This window comes from Argiope bruennichi, chromosome 6 (assembly GCF_947563725.1).
Source record: "Argiope bruennichi chromosome 6, qqArgBrue1.1, whole genome shotgun sequence".
Classification (NCBI taxonomy): domain Eukaryota; kingdom Metazoa; phylum Arthropoda; class Arachnida; order Araneae; family Araneidae; genus Argiope; species Argiope bruennichi.
In genome coordinates this window covers 76,957,385-76,973,746 of record NC_079156.1, presented here as the reverse complement: position 1 = coordinate 76,973,746, position 16,362 = coordinate 76,957,385, and positions in this window count along the sequence as shown.

Below are 16,362 nucleotides of genomic sequence, written 5' to 3'. Positions count from 1 at the left end.
AGAATACCGTTTAGTTCATAGGGAAATAATACAATACTGTTACAATAAGAAAGCTCCGATTTTAAGTGATTCGACAGCTATTTGTGATCAGCCTTGTAATTTTGAATCACGATCAGATAATGAAGACGACACTTGATCTAGAAAGATTTAATATTTGTTGAATATTCTTTTGATACATGATGATTTTGATATGAAGAGAGTAAGTTTTCCGTTAAGAAATAATTATTAAAGAACTGATGTTTTGAAATATAAAATTTCCAGCATTTATGTACATTTAAGCAACTTTTACGGCAAATAAGAAAACGTGTAGCACCTTAATGGATGAATTGCATGTAAATAATTTTGCAGTTCATACATACTTTACTCTATATTTTTTACAGTTTTCTTATCATTTCTCATTGAAATTTCAGTTTTGTTGCATACAGAATGGATGTCGAAGAGAAGTTGATTTATTTCGAACAGAGAATAGTAAGTTATATAATCCATTTTTTTCTATCTATATCTCTCTCTATATATATAACTGCAAGTCCGTTTGTCCAGCATGTCCTTTCGTTCAGCATACAATCCCACATCCCTAGATGAGCTCAAGCGATTCATTTCAGTTAAGTTCCATTAACGTCCCGTAGGTTTACCATACGTTTCTTCAAGTATCCCATAAGTTTCTGACTCTTTTTACACGAAATGAATGCACTATATATATTTTTTTTATTTAAGTTTGATTTATTTCATTGAATATGAACAGTTTAGTTCTATCATCTTCTTTGATGTCGCAATAACTTAAATATGTAAATTTTTTATATGATTATGTGATTACAAATGCAGTTTTATATCAAATATTAGTTTTAACCGGTTGAGAAACACGCGTCTAAAATAAAAAGTTACAAAAATTATTCGAATGTACGAGAAAGTTTAAGGGAGATTCCTCCAGGTGGTTCAATGCATAATATTGGCCTCACTTCTTAAATTGAATAATTTTTTGTTGTATTTTGTTTTAACTGATTGTTTGTAAGTTTTTAGATTCTATTTGAATACGCTCTTAAATATGCTTATTTATTATATTACAAGTCAATCATACGCTTTTATTTTTAAGAAATTTCTAATGAAGCATAGGTAGTCGCTTTACTTTTTTATTTTCTTTGTATATCCATTAATTTTCCCCTTTTTTATTCTAAGAATTCTATAAAAGATCCTACTGTTTAATTGATGTTTACATTTCTACGAGTAGACGCAACTTTTATTGCTAAAACTGCATCCATTTGCAAATTAAATGGCTCCATGATTTATTTTTACTGCATAAACTTCTGAATTGCCATTTTTTTAATCAATTCATTAAGTTTATAAGATGTTTTTTTTCTTTACGTGTTAAGAGATCTTTTTCAACACATTTCCAAAATTTAGAATGTCTATCAAACTTTTTTTATTTATTTTTCAGGTTATGAAAACATTTAAAATTAATGAAGTAAGTATAAGAAATATTTTATTAGTAAAAAGTTTACATATAAGTGGTTCTAAATTAGATTCTTTACCAAATAACGTTGTTTTAACTCAAAACAATTTCATTGAATATCAAGGTAGCATAAAAAGAACAATCTCTCAAAATGAAAAAAAATTATAGAATTATATTTTTTTTTCTTATAAAAAATTTTATTCAAAAAATTCTTTTTAAGAAAATTCTAAAATTCTATACCAGAATTTTACAATCAATTAAGTATTTTAAAGAAGACAATTGAGTTTCGAATTAATGCTAGTTAAATATATTTATTTACACATTATATTTTTAGTTAAACATTATTTATTTACATCAATAATACTACAATTCTAATAAAACTATTTTAATTCTGTAAAAATGATAACAATGTCCTTCTGTAAAACAGCGTAAACAATTTTACATTTTGAATTGCAATATATAAAGTAGATTCTGCTTGTGCACAGTAGGATTTAATTTCTCCTGCAAATCTTTGAATTAAAAAAAATCTAAATTCGCGTGCTATTCTAAATATATTTCTTATTTTTTTATAATCTATTATTTTATAATTTTTTTTCCTTAATATTTTTCATATTTTAACATAATAATTAGTAAGAAATCACGTAATGAATTTTGTTCTCATATTCACTACCAGATGTTCTTCTTAAATAGAATCGAAATGAAATTTAAATTAATCGGTTAACTAATAATTCAGTTCTGAAAATGTGTTGAATCATTGAATTGCCATGAGAAATGTTTAACAGTACAAAATATCACATCTCTTGTGCATCAGTAAGTAAATTTTAAAAAAACGGTGATAATTTTTTCATACCAGCACAAATTGAATAAAAGTCTGTAAAAATAAAGTTATTTTCTTTCAAAATTTCGAAGTTAATCTTAGAAAATTGGGAAGTATTTAAAATTTTATAATTTAAAGTTAATATCAGCAGTTTAAAAAAAAGTATTTTTATTTTTGAATGTGTATTATATATGTGTTAATCAGTTTGAATTTTTTTTTCAGACCTTAGTTGAGAAGATAAAAGGAGTAAGTACGAACAACATTTTTACTTTCTCGTGTACGAAATATAGAAAAAGTATTGTAATCGTCAAAAAAAAAAAAAAAATGGAACTCGAGATTTTGACGTGTTTTCACATTTCAGACCTCCTTGCTTTCACGAAAGACGTTTTAGGAATTGTGTCTGTCTGTGAACACGGTAATTCAAAAAAAGTTTTGAGCTAGACGGATAAAATTTGTTACATGAACTTTATAGATTTGTATCAAATTTTGAACGAAATACATTCAGAGAAAATCTATCCGGCTATCGATTAAAATGAACAACAATGTAAAGAGTTACATCGATAAAAATTTGGTACACATTTTAACGTAGATCATTATAAAGTATTGAACCGAATCTATCAAGGAGTTAGCCATTTGTCAGTCGGTAGTTTCGGATATATGTAAACGCAATGACTTAAATAAATGAAATTTAGTATGTGTTCTTTTGATTATAAATATAATTTTATATCAAATTCCGGTTTCAATCTATAGGAATAAGGCATCCAAAATACATATCTTATTTGAAGGTACTTGTGTATTAGAGATAAATCGCCAAAGATCCTACGATAAGTTCAGTAAAAATGATAAGTTCGCGCCAAAGATCAATATTTCGTTACTATCATCTGTCGTGCAAAGCATTCGTATCCCTACACAAGTTCTATAATTTTATACGGGGAAAGGGTTTTTTTTTTTTTAGTTTTTTAGTTATATTAACGTCCCGTTTGAAGCAACACTAGGGCTATTTTGGGACGGACCTCGTAATTTTGAACCGCGGTCAGATGACGAGGACGACACCTGAGCTGGCACCCCCCTCTCTACACCACACCACACCAGCGGGAGGACGTTTGGTCATGACGGATTTAACGTGCAACTGACCCCCTTACACGACGGTTCTTCGGTGGAATCGGGTCTCGAACCTGAAACCCTCCGGTTCCGAAGCCGAGACCTTACCACCAGGCCACCGCGGCCCTCACGGGGAAAGGGGGTAAAACATTTATTAAAGAGTGTGCGCCAAGGTTTTGGGATACAACTCCAGCTGATTTGCAATACAGCTTATATATCATGTAACGAAATTAACGACTAATCTGTTTGTTTTTTGCTATCCAAATTCCTGCTTTGATTGATCTTGAATTAGATGCAATGATTGAGAGTTCAATTTGGACTTAATTATCCTATGAGGAATAATCTCAAAAATATAAATTTAAATTTTCGAGATAATTTTTCATAGTATAATTAAGTGAGCGGAACTTCAAATATGAGAATGAGAAATTTCTGGTATGGTGGTTGGTACTTGCCTCCTAGGTGAGTACATCAAAACTATGGGACCAACTTATTTTCCCTCCCATGAATGATATTTTTCCTATGGAAGGAATTATATCGTGGTCGCTGATGGCCATTAAGACTCAATATTATTTTACATGTCGGGTTGATTTATTTTATCAGGGGTGCTTAAGCAGGAAGAAAGTAATTCTGACATTGTTATAGAAGTTTTCCCTAAGTATAGCAAAATCATTGAAATGCTCTCCTAAGATTTTCTCTTGTATTTGTGAGAATGTGACTAATTTTATATTCAGCCTAGCAAATATTTAAAAAAAAATCAACCATATATATTTTAAACATCTTCTCACAAACCGAATGGGTCCAATTTTTAATATATATCAATAATTCTGTGAGTCGAAATCCCCTATCAGATTAAATTTAGAGCAGCAGAGGCATGAAGGTGTAGTGAAAGCTTATAAGCCAGTTAACAACTACGCTACACGAGCAATTGCTTTTGTATTGTGGTCATGTTACTGGGCTGCGAACCACAAGGTCCCAGATTCTATTCTCTCTGCATTGGTGATAATTCACTACAAAGTCAAGGGAAAGATCCCTCTTTCAGAAACATAAAAGCAAGAAGATTCTATAAAATCTTAAAATGGAAAATTTTAACGAGTACCTATTTATACCTTTTCCTTATATATTTCTTATCTTAAAGTGGCAAAACACATTTGAAAAATTCAATTTCCATAGAGAAATTAAATTAATACATTCAGCACCTTTTACAGAATTTCTAACAAATCTGCAATTTTACTGCAGGAAACGTGTACTAAATTTATTTAAATAACCTTTTTTATTTTTTTTAATTATCACACACACATGGGTATGGACAAACAATTTGCAGATTGTTAGAATCAAATGTACAAATGTTAGATTCAAATGTACAAATGTTAGATTCAAATGTACAATTTTGGTGCATAGGGCATAAATGAAAATTCAAGCATCAGGCGTACTATATTTTGGAATTTCATATTACAAGAATAAGCAACGAATAGATGTCAAATTTTACACAGATCTGAAATTTTAGTAACGAAATGATATGCCGGATTTTATGTTTTTACATCAATGAATTTTTTAATTATGTTGTTCAGGCAGATCCATAGATATATTTCCAAAAATGTGTCTTTGGATTCAAAGTCTAAAACGTAGATATTCATAAACATATAGATGCTGTATTTTTTGACGATTACAATACTTTTCCTTTGTGTACTTTTAGAATTGTTTTAATTTAATGAGAAAAGTTATAAGCATTTTTAATCATCGTTCATCATAATGCTCTTAAATCATCTTACCATCTAATAATCGCTTCTCAAAATTTTAAGTTGAGATTAAATATAACACTATAATTCGATACCAAAATAACACATAATTCACAAAATCAGTGTATTCTGTGGATTCTTCACGAGTCAATAAGATAGGACATTTTCCAAACAAAAATTACCCCCAATTAGAAATTATCTAATTAGATATTAAAAAAGTAAAATAGTAAATGGATAAAATGAGATTACGACAATGAATTCAAAATCCTTTAAATAAGTACTTTTTCCATTTTGTGTTGCTACGTTCAGTTAATTCTTATAGAGGGTAGACGCTCTAATCGTGGCTCAATGACTATTTCTAAACCATTAAGAGAAGGCTTTAATTGACATAAAGAATTATATTTCATGATGTTAAATTCTCTAAATGTATTGCAGAAAAATTTTTAAAGTTCATATTTTCTTTACGAATCCTTAAAACTATTAATCTATTGAACAGAATATTGTTGATCCTTTAATTTTTCAAGCAAAAAAAACCAGTTTTCTGTGATAAAAATTGGTCAAGTTATGTAGCTTTGAATGTCATTATTTTAAGCCAATCAATGCCATCTCGATCAAGTGTTACTCATTGATAAGCGAATATTTCTCGGAGCAACCATTGAAGTGGTTAAAATAGTGGTAATCAAAACTTCATATCTTAATCACATTTAATTATGGAAGTGTGAAACATTTTTCTTTAAAACTTTTAAGGTGTTAAGAATATTTTACGAGACTTAACTTAAAGAACAGGAGAGTTGTATAAAAATTTAGACTCAATCATTCAATAGTTTTTTTTTATTTTCTCAAACAACATTTATAATTTTTACGTCGTTTAAAGCATATTTCCAATTGGAAGCCTATACCCATCTCTAAAGAATTAAAAATCAGTAACTGGATAATGATTGTTGTAGACCTCAAGTATATTAAACGGTGTTCGATTATATTTAAAAATTCCCACGGAGGATAGAATTTATTGCGAAAAACGTTCCTTAATGAATAAATTAATAAGGCTTCAACATTTTTGTATAACCTCAGACGCAAATATTTTGTTTTTGCATCTGAATAAAACTGGCATTTATTTTCAGCACAACTGCACGGGCGAAAAAATATGGACTAAAAAGTAAGTTTGAATTTTAAACTGTTGGAATATTCTGTATTTATTGGAATATTCTGTATTTACTTCAATATTATTTTTCAGCTGTCAAATCGTAAGGATCGAATTGGCATTTGACGACTTTGAGATTACGAATCTTACATACAATCCTAAATTTGAGGTATGTGATTTTATATTAGAAGTGATTATCATAATATTTCGATTTGGGCGAATTACACCAGATCTTGAATTTTCCTATCCTTCATCGAATATTTTCTCTATTAGGATACAATATAAAAGCAAAATTCAGAAATAAAAACCAAAAGCAGACAGGAAAAGAAAATTTGCCCAATCTATTTTCAAAAATGGGCTTCAGAAAATTGATTAAATATCCCGTGTAATAGAAGTTATCAGTCTTGTCACTCACATTTAGTAATTGATAATTGTGATGAACTCGCATTCCAAGTACATGAGAATTGATAATCCTTGGAGATTTGTTATGAGAAAATTTGTCATTGGGAAATAAAGTCAAGCAGTCAAACGAACATCTGCTTCTAAAGTTGACTAAAATGAGACACAGCTTTATGGTTAAATGAATTTGTGGAACGCGTCACTACCGCTTGATTAGGGTGAAGTTTCTCAACATAAGAAGCAATAAAATCCATTGCTTTCAGCATCTCCTTCATTTCATTGGAAAGTTATTGCTCTGCTGAGGCTTTTATCTCCTTCTCTCCAAATTTTATCCACAACCTTTTGTCAGAATACAGCTCCATAAGCTATTCGGTAGTGCTAGTGTACGTTCTCCCACTAGCTCAACGATTCATCTCTAACCCTATAATCTTGGACAGAGACACAATCTCGTTGATTAAGACTACACAAGTATTTGGTAGTAATCTTGGTGAGAGATACGATCTCGTTGATTAAGGGTACTACACGGGTATTTGGTCAAATCCCTCTAAGTCGCGTTCGACAACGCTGTTTAGCAAAAGCTGCTTCCATGCAGAAATAAGGGTTCTCTTCAAACAAACTCTCAACACAGACTGATACCCAAGACACAGGTTAATCCAGTATATGATGCCACGATGTCACCTAGACAATTGTTCTGTGAAACATCAGTCGTTAAAAGAGGCATTTATATATATATATATATATATATATATATATATATATATATATATAACCATTTACCTAATATTACTTAAAATCTAAGGTAATGGATGTAAATGGATTAGGTAAGATCACCTAATAAATCACATCTATAAGCAGAATAATCCACACAAGACGGCTGTCAATTATCATCACATGCGGAATAATCTACTTTTGATTTACTTACTTATCATAGTAAACACCCTAAGGAGAGTGTTATTCTGCGACTTACGATAATAACAGCCATGTGCGGATTATTCCGCTTACGGATATAAGCGGTTTTATTTGATGGTATTAAATATTATACATATATTTTATTTAGAGTCTGGAGCTTTTCAGCGTCATTGGGGGATACATGGGAATGTACCTCGGCGTCTCGATCGTGGCTGTGTATGATTTCCTGAAGAAGATTATCACAACAGTTAGCAAATATCTCAGGAAGAAAGAGAAAGAAAAAACTAAATTGAAATTGAAAAACCAGGCTTTTCAAACACTTGAGAGCGAACATAGAAGTAATATGGAATTCCGGATGCAGTCTCTACCTGGTAGAGTTCCAGTACGCTTCAAGTATTGAATGGATGACTGGAGTGCTTTATATAATACCTACCGCCTTTAACTGCCTGACTGTTCGTCGAAAATATTGGTTGTTTATTTTTAATTATATTTTTTGTAAATAAATTGATGCTTATGATTCCCTCAGAAAAGTATTTTAACCGCCAAATTATAATGGCTTAAAATTTTTTTTCTTCATTGTGTGTATGAAACATCCTTACTGAACAAAGTCCTATACAGCCTTAAAAGTATAAAATTAATCAATTCATATCTCTTAACTTTTATAGTATTATAATTTTACTTTCTTATTCCCCATGCAAACTACGCAAACATTAAAAAGAATCTCCTTCAGCTTTCAATAATGGAAAAAATATACCATCTAAATAATGAAAATGACTAATGAAATGTCAAAACAATGAAATGTTTAAACAAAGATTTTTTTGAAAAAAATTGCTAAAATTCATTACTATTGCCTACGAAACTAAACTGACGTGATTAAAAAACTTATTTCTTAAATTTTAAAACGATGTAAAATTCTGTGTTGTACAATTGTATTCTGGAATTGCTGCCAAAAAAATTCCAAAATTTTGCTTCATTTTTAGCTGCTTGCATTTCTAATTATTTTTTTTAAATCGCTTTTAGGTGTACACTTCTACTTTTCAAACATACCTGTACCGAATTTGGAGTCCACGTCAAACAGACTGTCTTGTAAAACTCTCACACATTCGCATTTTCTTTTATTAGTAATTGTGACAGAAATAGTGAGAGGTTAACATCTTTGTAGCTATATATATCTGTTCACATCAGAACAATAATCGTTGACATACTGCAAACTTTCAAACGAAAAAGGCACCCCTTACCCCCTGATAAAAATGGGATTCCGATTCTAATAGCATTATTTCAGTAGTAGAGCTTTAAAATTTCAGGGTTAGATGGGTATATCTTTAAAATAAATCTGATATGAACCGACTGGTTGTGGTATGTTACTAATTGAAAAAAGAAAAAAAAACCTTCCGCCGTGTTATAAATTAGTATAAACACCTTCACTACGCAATAACTCTTATTTTTCGACAGAAAGTATAAATAGAACCTGAAGATTTACATTCGATTATGCATGGGACAATTTGTGTAATATATTGCAGTTTCATAGTCTTTTTTTTACATTAATGATTAAATATGGTTAGCATATCAACTGAGTTCACATATTCGAAATTAAAATCACTGCAATATTTAACACGCTCGATTCCACACACATTTTTCGCATGGTTGTTAATAACATATTAGAAAAAAATGCTCTACAACCAATATCGTACCTTCATAAAAAGGCGCCCAGGGCAAATTTCAAATTTTTGCTCTTCCTCCACCTCTCTTTCTTTATATAAATGGAATGAGACGCTTATTTACTTCCGACACTTTATATCTAGGATGGGAAACAGTGAATGTGCAATTAAAACCTAAATAATAACATAATAATTGATATGATATAAACATTAAAAATAACTTCACAATAATCGTTATATACAGAGAGCACTTGATTATAAAATGTGCCATAAGAATTCTTAAAAAAGTGTTTGGGGAACAAAGTTTAAAAAAACAATTAGAAAGTTCTATGCTAAACTTACGCAGAAAATTTTCTCCGTTCTAATTTTAACAATTTAAATAAGGCCCAAATAAAAAAAAATCAAATAGTAGGCAGTGTTGAATTTTTAATATATTAGATAAACACAAATCAAAAAGGATTTCCATTTACATCATACTTGGAAAAAATATAAAATAAGTTCAAATATCTTAATCCACCGAAAAGAAATATATACATATCTATATATATATACTAATATTAATGAAAACTTATGTCTATTACTCTTTTCCCTTAGCATTTTATGGAATCTTAAGTTTTGAAAGAAATCCTTTATTAATACATATAATTTCATTTAAAGATTTTGGAAATTGAGTTCATATCTATAATATTATGCAGAATTACGCCACATATATCATTAAATTTTCAATTAATAAAGTTTGACAATATATCAAGCATTCTGTGACAAAGTTAAAATGCATTGCATGAAATAAAAGGACATGCAGTTAACACAAAAACCCAAAGATCTGTTCAAAGGCGAATTAAAATTAATACAGTATAAATTTTTCTATATGTAAAATTACTCTTTGTCAAAATTTTAATAAGAATGATTTATATACATATTAAGCCTTTCTAAGGCCGTGGGAAGTATGCTTCCCACCAAATGTATCAATCTTTGTATGAATTTACGTAGGTTGGCATAAGTTCTGACAAATTTTTTTAGAAAGACAGAAACTTAGATGCTTCAGTTTTTTATCTCACACAAAATGATGTGCCTTGATTTGTTACTTAATTATTAATTAACCAAATTAATTAATCAAATTAAATTTATCTAATAAGCTAAATGAATCCCTTTTCTTATTCTAATTTTAGGCCTAAAAATATTTTAACATAATATGACTAGAAAAAAATGTCCCTTTAAAGGGTTAAAACGGATAAATTACTTTCGAAAAATTTGAAAGACTTCGTCGATGAGGTTATAATTAAAAAGTTTGATTTCATTAAAGTCAATTTACGCTTTAAAAAAAAAAAATCAGCCTTACCCATTTTTTTATTTTTTTTTTTTTTTTTTTTTTTTGGTTGCACTTAAAAAAGGAGATATGAAAATATAAGTTTTAGTAAGCTAAAAGATCTTTAGAAGTTAGCACTTGATATTACCATCAGTAAAGCTGCCTCACATAATTTAAAAGTAAAGAAATAAATTTACGAATGCGTGTATGCGGTAAAAATACCGGAATAATGTTTGCTTATTATATCTATATTATATTAAATCATAGTATAGATTTTTGTTGCTTATAATTTCCATGATAAGTACTTTTATTTTTAATGAAAATTGTTCCTAGTTCCTCGTATTCAGAAATATAAATCCAAATTCCAAAAGATCAGTCGCTCAGAATACTGTTGATCTTTTTTTCTGATTAATAAAGGTTTGAATGAATAAAAGGAAATAAATAGTATCTTTTGGTTTTATTTACATTTAGTGTGGCACCGCTGTTTATCCCTGTCTAATATTGGAATTCCAAATAAGAGAAGCTGAGAATTTAAATTTTATTATGAGTATTTTTCTATCCATTGCTTTATCTGAGATATTTTCAGGTATATCACTCTTAAATATAGTTGATAAAATTCATGATTTGATTTTTAGGAACATAGTTTTCGTTAATGTGTCTTACTACCCAGATATTCGAAAAAAAAATACTCTTTTCTGAAACACATATGATGCACTTTTTTAAAGATTTTGAAATACAGTCTCTTGTTGTTCGATGCCTTCGCGGAAATCGAAAAGCATCGCTATTTCTTCTCATAAATCCGACAATCCTTAAAATCCTTATTCCTTCATTTTCAAGCAAAAAAACGTAGCTACTCAATATGAATTTGGTTATAGTTTTTTGTCTACCAAATAAATTAACCATAAGCTCTTATTATCTTTTGTCATAAGATAATAACCAAAAGTTTTCTGATAAGCCATTTTTCCTAATTAGGGAGGCCTAATTGCCATTGAAAACATAATTCTCTACCATTTCTCTAAAACCGTTTCAATTTTTATAAGTCTTGGAAATATGAGCTTATTAGAAAATTATTTTTTTTAAGTAAAATGAATTAATTCCTAAATTTTATGCCCCTCGGAAACTCAACCAGGACTTGTTTACCTGCTCAATCCAAGTTAATCCGTACGAACATTGTCCTTCTAACTTCAGGATATTGTTTGAAGTTCAGAAGATTAAAATTCTTTCCGTTTACAATTTGTTCTCTTTGTATACTTCATACAGAAGAAGGCAAAAACATAAGAGTTATGAATTAAAAAATAATTCTAAGAATTATGAAGGATAATAAAGCCAAAAGAAGTCCAGAAATAAATTCATAGCCAAATAAAATTCTCCAAAACCAAGCGAGTCCTAAATTTGGTCCTAAGATGGCTAATACTAACAAACAGATAGTTTTAGAGTTTCAGAGGAATCTCTGGTACTGAGGATTGATGTGCCAAACCGGATTCAATTACTTGGGAAATAAACCACCATATTGCTTATTCGCATTGAGATCAAGGCAATAAAAGACGGGGGGGGGGGCAAATAGCATTGAACCTCTATCTTCTTGGTTTGTGTCAAGTTCTTTATCACCGAGTCATAAGCCTACCAAAAAGTCTATTACGGCAATCCAAATCTATTTATACCCGATTTGCGAAGAAAGAATGGCAATTATTGTTGGCCATAACAGTAGGTTCTCGGTGCAAAATTCGGAACGGTCAAAGAAAAGAGGGTAAAAATACACTGGAGGTGGGATTGCAATACCGGACCAAAATTTCAATACCGGTATTCGGTATTTTTTAGATCGTAATACCAGGATACCGGTTTTAATACCGGTATTAGAAATTTCAGAAAAAGAAAGAAAACACAGGTGTTTCTTTGTTTTATTTGCAAGTTTTATAAGAGAGGGTAAATATCACTAAAAATAATGTATAACTTATAAATTATAACAGTATATAAAGAATCACAAAAAAGTAAAGGAACAACTTATTTATTTAAATCACAAAAAAAGTGTAAATATCACTATTCAGTCAGTGGTACTATTACAAATTTTTGAAATGTGATCTTAAAAAACATAATGCATCAATTGTACTGTCTTTAAGCCTGAACAGTAATTTTGTGTGAAAATTACCAGTTGTCGCAAACGCTTTTTCGGCATCTACGCTAGTTAGTGATACTGTTAGCAATGCGCGATATACTTTTTCCAAGTATTTACCTCTAAATCCCTCATCTTCAAATAAATCCCTTTTTCGTCGGAAGGTTTTGGATATAGCTAATTTCTGTATTGTATTTTGTTTCTTTGAATTTTTTTAAATTTATTTATCGCTAATTCTAATTTTTGTTCAAGAGACACTTCCTTTTCCCTATCAACATTAGTCTCATCATAATCTTCGATAACTGAACCGAATTCTTCTGAATGTGGATAGGTTTGTGGGTAAAAAATTTTAAGAAAATTTACTATAAACTTAATTAGATTTAAATTGATTATTTTCTTCTGTTTCGTTTTTATTTTTAAAATCATTATAATTATGTAAATACCATAAGACATTTTCTATTTCGGTATGCCTTTCTTCTGCGCGATTTTTCAATGTAATATATAATTCTTCAGATAGTGATGTGTGCTGTTCTTTCATGACTGCAAGATGAAATTTATTGTTGCATTAGCTGTTAATAAATTATAATCTCTCCGACATAATACCTCTATAGCCAGTTTTATTGGAAGTAGAGCTGATATAGTTCTGGATATTAAGTCGAATTCACTATCTGAAAAATTAATTTACAGGTTTAAGTCGATTATTGCTTTTTGGATTGGATTTCTAAATTTCAAAAATTGGGAATTCTAAATTTCAAAAATCATTAGGAGTAAACTGTTCCAACGTGTCTTAGAATGTATTATTAACATATATTCCGTTTTATTTTCAGTTAGTATATATTTTTGTATTATGGCATTTTTTGTAGGGGAAAGTTTAAATATCTTAACAATTTTTCGAACTTTATAAATTATAAGAAGCAATTCTTGATGGGTTAATATTTTATCCTCATTAGCAATATCTTCTTCAACAATTATACTGTCTTTATCTTCATTGTCAATATCACTCTCACTCTCTTCAATGCCGGAATCCGAAGTTTCTATGTCCACAGTATTTGGATTCTTCTGTTCTTTATTTTTTTGGACATCTATTACTCCTATGTGAATTCCATGAGCATAGCACAACTGCTGATTTGCACCAATCAACTTTCCAACTTTTTTCATAACTGTTGCTCCATCAGTCGTTATGGATACAATATCTTCTTTCAGGGATAATCCATGTTTTACTAATTTAAATTTAAGAAATTAATTAAGCCATTAATTAGCTAATTAATTTCGCCCGTTAATGACACAAACACAAAAACGTATACTATTTTGCTATGTTGGCGATCCCGGAACATATAGTGGAGACAATTTAAAAAATTTTTAGTAAATACCGAAAAACCGGTATTTAAACTTGTGAATACCGGTATTACAAAATTGTAAAATGGCTCAAAATACCGGTATTCGGTATCCCGGTATACCGGTATTGCAATCCCTAACTGGAGGGTTCTTACGCTGAGACTTTTAGTTAGGATCTCGTCACAATTTTTTTAGAAATCAGAATAGATAGAATTTTTAAATTGAGGTCAGAATCTTTATTTTGTCAATACAATAAAACCTCGGTTAATGGAAATCTAGATTTTCAAAGTGCCTCTAAAAAGATGATGAGGCTTTGCTATTTGAAAATTTTTGGGCTAGAAAACAATAAAATTTACTCCGTTTTTTTCAATGAATAGTCCAAGAGGTATAAACTATTACTGATACTTTAGAATGTTTTATAATTAGATCGACTAACGCAGAGAGTTGTTAGTAAACATCAAGAAGAAAAAAATTGCAATGGAACATAGTGTCCCAAACCATGTTGAAAATTGTGCAAAAAAAACTAATTTTACAAAATGAAAATCATGCAAAACGTACATAGTTACAATCTCACAATAAAACAACAAAAAATGCAAAAATAGTAACAACAACAAAAAGAATTATTTGATTACTTATTACAAAAGGTGCGACCACTGACTCATTGCACAATCTCAAAGGACCGCCAGACGCACTCTAAGATACCAGGTCTTTTATCCACAAAGACAATCCGCATTATGAGATCCTCCGCTGTATCCATAGGCATTGCATAAACAATGATTTAAAATTTCGAAGAAGGTGTTACACGAAAATAAGGTAATGTTGCTCGATTCCGGCATTCGGACAACTAGTGCAGCCCTAAAAGTTAACCACCGAGAATCCCTGCTCATAAGTTGTCTATAAATATTCTATTAAAAATATTAACACTTTGGCAACTATAATTGGTCAGATATCTACTTATTTGAATTAATATAGTATCTACAAAAATCATGCACATGATCAAACGTAGTTGTTACACAATCATTAATCTTAATAAAGATTAAAAGTATATACATGTTCTTAAAGTTATAAATAAAACCAGCGGGTGTGGTCATTCCAAAACTTTCTCTTATATTCTCTAATAAAGGTGTTATCCCAAAAAATGAATTGTATAATAGTTTCGAAATATAAACCTTGGTTTGAATTTAACGTTTTTACTGAATCAAACGTGCTACTCTTACCGAGTTTTTTGGCGATTTATCCTGCCATGAATCCTGGCCACCGAAAATCGAATTTGTGTTTTAGACGCGTTTTTCCCAACCGATTGAAACAGAAATTTGATACAAAATTATAAAGTTGTCAACACAATCTAAATTCTCAGTGAAAGATTTGTAAGGGCTATAAGTTGTAAGTCAGACTATCAACAGCAAAAATGAATCACATTCACCTGCAGGCGAATTTGAAAAACACAAAAAAAGTCCTAAAATAATGCTCTGAAATTTAGACAATTTGTTTTAATTTCAGTGCATGCCCCTTTTAAATCAAATGAAGCCATAAAATTTTAGTATCTGAAAAATTATTTGGTATTTGGCAAAATAAAACAATCTCAAGATCCTTGGGGACCTAGGAAGTTATTTTATCTGTTTCATAATCCAACCTTACTAACATCGGCCAAAGACATTAATTAGTTAATTGTTTCCACCAAAGAGGGAAATTTTTATTAAAAACTTTTAGTTTAGTTTAAAGTTCATATAATTTCTATTTTCTCATTTTTTTAGAGTAAAACACCAAATGTTTGAACCGTTTCATTTCACAAAAGTGACATACTTGATTTATGTTTGACAAATTTTCTGGATTTTCACCGCAATTCGAGCATTTTATTGATTCTTCTATATCACTTTCGCAGTCTGAATGTGTGCCAGATTATCCTGAATTTTTTGACCACATTGCTATATCTTTCCGTGTTTTATTCTGCTGGAATGGAATCAACAGCATCTTCGAACATTCTCACTCAGAATCAAGCAGTTCGAAAATCTTCTCATCGACATCACATAAGCCTGCAATCAAACGACTAATATTCCGTTAGATATCATCTAGCGAACGATTTTATCTCCTACTAGAAAGAATGACCTCATTATTTCGCAAAAAGAATCCAAGCTCAGATTCTTCGTTTTCCTCGAAGAAATTCTTCTAACATCTGTTATACGCTGCTATTAAGGCACACTGAGGTTATTTTGGCAAATTTAAAGCATTTTATGTACATTAAGTAAAACATGTCGAAAACTATTGCATTAACAAAGGAACTTACCACCATAAAATGAAGATTAGATGGTGTCGAAGACATCTTCACACAACTTGATAAAATGACTTTCATGACTGAAGATCTTCAAAATTCCTTCATACTTGCATATTTTGTCCAGTACTAAA